Source organism: Corvus kubaryi, unplaced genomic scaffold (genome assembly GCF_017639235.1).
Source record: "Corvus kubaryi isolate FWS band 111438036 unplaced genomic scaffold, C.kubaryi_AGA036_p1.0 37300, whole genome shotgun sequence".
NCBI lineage: Eukaryota > Metazoa > Chordata > Aves > Passeriformes > Corvidae > Corvus > Corvus kubaryi.
In genome coordinates this window covers 17,217,718-17,222,869 of record NW_024581093.1, presented here as the reverse complement: position 1 = coordinate 17,222,869, position 5,152 = coordinate 17,217,718, and the positions used below count along the sequence as shown (strand labels likewise).

The following is a 5,152-nucleotide window of genomic DNA, read 5'->3' as shown; positions in this document are numbered from 1 at the left end:
CTCTCTCTCCTTAGAGCTCTCTACAATTCCCTGACAGGAGGTCACAGCCAGGTGAGGGTCAGACTCTGCTCCCAAGGAACAAGAAACAGGACAAGGGAAAATGGCCTCAGGCTGCACCAGGGGAGGTGTAGGTCGGCTATTAGAGAAAATTTCTTCTCTGAAAGGGTTGTCAAGGGCCTGTCCAGGGAAGTGGTGACTCAACCGCTCAAAGACATGTAGATGTGGCACTTGGGGACATGGTTTAGTGGTGGATTTGGCAGTGCTGGGAGAATGCTTGGACTTGATGATCTTACAGGGCTTTTCCAACCTAAACAATTCCGTGACTTAGTGCTCCACTGTGCTACGTTCAGCGTCCCCCGGCCTCCTAAGGATGCATTGTTTGTCAGCTTTCCTCCTTCCAAATTCCTTGTTTGTATAGTGGCAGCTTTTGTGCCAATTCTTTTTTTTTTTTTTTTTATCCTTTGCCTGGAGTTATTGGCAGAGCTAATTAACTACCGAATATAAAAGCCTTGTTCTCCAGGGCCGAGTGGTGTGGTCCCAGAGCAGCACCAGTGCTGCCTTGGGGCCTGGGGAATGAGCAGAGAGGGATGGGTTGCCCGAGGATGGGCAGAATATCTTCACAAAGAGGTACCAGGTTTATTCCAGCAGTGAATGCAATCCTTATTCTGAGGGGGCCACGTGTTGCATCCTTCCTTGCTCTGCTCCACAGCCACACAGATGGCACTGGCTGTGCTCACAGGGGCTGGGGCACGATGGATGCTGATGGGTGAGAGGGGAATTGCAGGCTCACCTGTGCCTGCGTGGCTGTGAGGGGGCTGCGTGCTGCCTCTTGGTGTGGATGGGTGCACGGGCTCAGGGTGCTCCTCCCTGCGTTCACGGAGCTCCGCCACTGCTGGGAATCACTGCAGGTGAGAAGAACGGCGAGTGGGAGACGGGCAGCCCCTGGGGCAGGCGTGGTGGAGAAGGAAAGAGTCCCCCCTCCACCTCCAGGCCTGACCTGGCCTCTGGCTGTGAGTTGTATGAGACCAAGATTTTTCCACATCCAGAAATGCTTGAGGAACTTTGTCTTTTTTTTTTTTTTCCCTTTTTTTCCCCCCTTTTTTTTTTATTGCTGGACAAATGTCTGCTCCTGACAGGAAACATGACTGGATTGAGTATAAAATGCTGGCGCTGTCCGTGCCGCCCAGCCCAGCCCGGTGTCGGTGCCGTGGGGCGGGGGGAGCCCCACGCGCGGGTCTCCGGCGGCCGCGGGGCTCTGGCGTGGCCTCAGCCCACCCGCGGCGCCGTGGGGTGGTCCTGGGCAGCCCGGAGAGAGGCGACAGGGAAGGGACAGACAGGGACAGGGCACCAGCGCCGCAGGATGTGGGTCCCCGGCCCTCTCGCAGCCGTGCCCGTGGGTGCCTGCGTGACTGCGAGGGTCCAGAACGACTCGTGGGGAGGGGACACCCCGCCCCTGCCCGGGCACAGGGACGCTGCCCTGGGCTCCTTCCCTCTCTCGTTTCGCCCCTCCAGCCCCAACTTCTCCCCGCGGGCATCAGCGGAGCGCCAGGAGCGGGGCCCTGCGGGAGGGCAGGGCCGGGGGGCTGCGCTCCCCTGGGCTGGGGGGAAGGGAGACGAAAATCGAGACGAAGCAACAGCCTCCAGCTTTTCCCTTCCTCTAATCTTGCTTCACTCCCCTTGCTCCCTCTCCCTCCCTCTCCCCTTTCCCCTCCCTCCCTCCCTCTTTCTAATTCCTGCCACTAGCTCGGAGCCTCATTCAGCAGCCGCTGCCGCTGGAGTGTAATAGGCTGAAGATGCTGCCGTGCCCGCTCCGCGGCCACTTGTGAATGGGACTTGCCTCGTCTCCCTCCTCCGCAGGCGGCCAAGGGACGCCGCCAGCCCCGCCGGACCCGCAGGTGAGCGGGGGGAGCCGGGGGAGCCCGGCGGGGGCAGCGCGGTGCGGGGAGCGCTGCGAGCCCCGCAAGGGGAGAGGGACCGCGAAGGGAAGGCGAGCGGCGGGGGCCGAGCGGCTGGGCGGCTCGGAAAGGGGGTGCCGAAAGGGGGATGCTCGCGGGGCTCCCCGAAGTTGGCGGCAGCGGGGCCGGGCAGGTGTGCGGAGCGGAGCCGAGCGGGGCCGGGCGCGATGCGGGCGCTGCGGCGGCCGCGGGGCCCCGGGGCGCGCTCGGCTCTCCGGAGGGAGAAGGAAAACGCTCTGGCAGACGCTGCTTTTTATTCTTTTTATTTTTTTTTTTTTTCTCCCTTCAGTTCTTGCTCGGGGGCGGGGAGGGGGAGGGCGAGCGTTTGGTCGTTTTAAAATGTTCCTCTGGAGAAGCAGATGCCGAAAGCCCCGAACTGAAAATCTTTTACTTGCGCCGTAGCTCCCAGGCACGAAATGGATATGCAGGAATTAGGAGTGCATGAAACGAAGACTACTCTAGCCAGAATGAAAAAGGGAAGGACTTTGATTTATACCCTTTCCCCCCTCCTATATTTATTTATTTAATTATTTTGCTGGCTTTCAAACGCATTACTATTCACAAGGTACCAAAATGGTATCTGTCTCTAGCACGGGCTAGTCCAAAAAGCATTAGACTCCTGGGTGATGCATGCATAAGCACATCCCCAAGGAAGGTAAAATAGATCAGGCTGCGGGTCCCCATAAATACCATTAAGTTTAGAATAAAAGTGCTTCCTGTGCAGCCCTTCGGGAGCACATATAGCAGTCTGACATCATGATACAAATGCCTTCACCTCCTATAGAAGTCCCCCTTTATTGTCTACTCTTTTAAATATTCATTTGGTGAGGAGAGTACCAGTATATGCTGGGAGAGCTGCTTTGTACCGCTGCTACAAAGGACAGAGTGGCTGTGTAACACTGTATTTACCTACCCCGATATCTGTGACAAAGGAACCTCTTTAGCAAATGAGGTCACTAATTCAGAAATTGGCCCTTTATGAGGAGAATGCTCATTTCTTTTTCACGTTCCAGTTACTAGCAACTCCCTGGGAAAGACTTTCTTCCTGTTGATTTGTGATGGTGATACGATAAGCTTTTTACAGACTCCGTGCCTCTCTATTAAGAAATTAAATGTTTTGAATTATTTAATAATGGAACTGTTGAATAGGAGAGGCACAGCCAGGCTCAGGAGCAGGGAAGCACGCACTCAGGCACTGCTGGCTGTCCATCTCTTTTCCCCCTCCCTTGCTCTTCCGTCTGCCTCAATGTTTCCAAAGTCTGTGTGATTCTCCAGGTAAATACTTTGTTCTCTTTTTCCATGCTGGCTAACAGATCCCAATGAATAAATTGCCTTTCAGTGTAGAAGTCCTGCAATAATTAATCTGACATCTGCCTCAGCCAGGTCTGTCTGCTGAGGTTTGGAACACAAATCGATGCTTGTGCTCGGTCCTTGGACTGATTTTATAAGCGGAGATATGTGCGAGTCCATGGCAGTGGAACTGCAGATGTTTGCTCAGGAGCAGCAGATCCATGGCAGAGCTGCACAGTTCGTGTGGCTGGGAGAGGGGCAGCGAGAGCAGGGGGGAAATTGGCAGCACAAGATCTGGTTTGACTTCATGCCTTAACACACAAGGCATTCTTGCAGCACATTTCTGAGTCTGGAAAAGTCTATGCTCTAGAAAACAGAAGTTCCTGGCTGTAGTTCAAAAGCAGTTCTCCTGCCTCTTGCAGAAGAACAAAATAAAGTTACAGAACTAAGAACAAGATCTTCAGTAAAAGAATTGGAAATTCCTTAGGAAAATTTTACCTAAAGGACATCCTTCTTTGGCAGGCTCTTGCTCTTAGGCCCTGAAATAGGATTTTTATTTATTTATTTATTTATTTTACTTCAGCCTTGCACATCAGAGAATGAGCATGAACAGAGAATGCTATTTATAGGCTTCTCCACATCAGCTTTAACTTTGCTACAATTACAAGTGTTGCCTGTCCAAAAAAATCAGTAGGAACTAGATTACTTCATTAGCAGAAACTCTGCCACAATAGGACATGCAAAGGGATGAGATAAGTCATTGCAATTTATCAACAGCAGTTTCAGAGGAAAATATGTTGATTGAAAATGGTTGATTGAGAGATAGGACAGCTAAATTAATTTTTCTTCTGCATAACAATATGGGGAAACTGCAAAGATTGGAGTGATTTCTGTGATTTATCTGATAAAATGCTTTAGAGTATATCATGTGATTTCAGCTTCAATTAATATGCTATTCTGACAACATCTGACATATTTAATTTAGTGTAAGGAACATATGTGAAGTTCAGAGTTACAGTAGACTGAGACTGGCATTCTTATTTTCTGTGTAACGTAACAGGACAACTTGACAAACAAACCTTTTAGTGATGAGAATTCCACAATAGAAGCTATTTCTAGCTCAGACATCACAGACATTTCAAGTCATCTCACACTAAAACTAGCATCTCTTCTTTTTGGTGAACCCCCTAACTGAATTTTGAATCCATTTTGTGAGCTGGATGTTTAGTGAAATATCTTCAGTGTGTGAGAAGCAGAGGTCTCATCTGGAATCAATTAATTTGAAATAGTTTAGCAACATACTTCCTGGACTTTGTGTGTGTGTGTGTGTGTGAGTTCCTCTACCAGCATTTTCAGCTAGAATCTGTCTATAATTTCTTATGCCATACCCATTTTTATGTTTTTAATGGCACTTCAGCCTTCATTGTTCCTTTGTTGGGGCCAGCCCAAGGCTTGGGGACAGAAATGACAAGATGGCCATTGATTTAAATGGAGACTGGGTCGGGCGCTTTGCCTGGGTGAATTAAGAGGACTTTATGGCCATTTTATGTCATCTATGTCTTTTTACGTCAGACACGTTATCTCTTACCGGTCGAGGAGCACTGTAGCTGTCCGGTTTGATACATGCTGGACATGGAGTAAAACTCTTTTATAGTATTTTAGGAGAAAATGTAGCAGTCCTGTGTGGGGCTTTGATGCTGAGGGCTCTTAGGCTGTGAGCGAATCGCTCCGTTGGGTGCATTATCCCCGGGTGAGGGAGGGCTTGGATCCCTGTGGCTGCTCCGAGGGGCGCGGGGCTGGCGGCGGCCGGGCTGCGGTGCCGCGGGCGAGCAGCAGAGGGCAGTGCTGGCCCGCGTGTTCCCGGCGCCCTTCCCGCACCGGGAGCATCCCGCGGGATGCGGGGCCGG

General features: G+C 51.5%; 1 protein-coding gene across 2 annotated transcripts in view; it reads left to right on the top strand.

Moving 5' to 3' along the window:
• The first annotated feature begins 893 nt into the window (after positions 1-893).
• The window catches only part of CDH11 (cadherin 11), an 82,406-nt gene continuing 78,147 nt past the window's right edge, over positions 894-5,152 (top strand). The window contains exons 1-2 of one of the 2 annotated variants that reach the window (XM_042027640.1): positions 894-908; positions 1,744-1,895. The gene's annotated coding sequence lies outside the window, so the exon portion shown is untranslated. Of the gene's footprint in view, positions 909-1,728; positions 1,896-5,152 lie in introns of those variants that run through there. The other variant, XM_042027641.1, reaches the window with a different exon arrangement.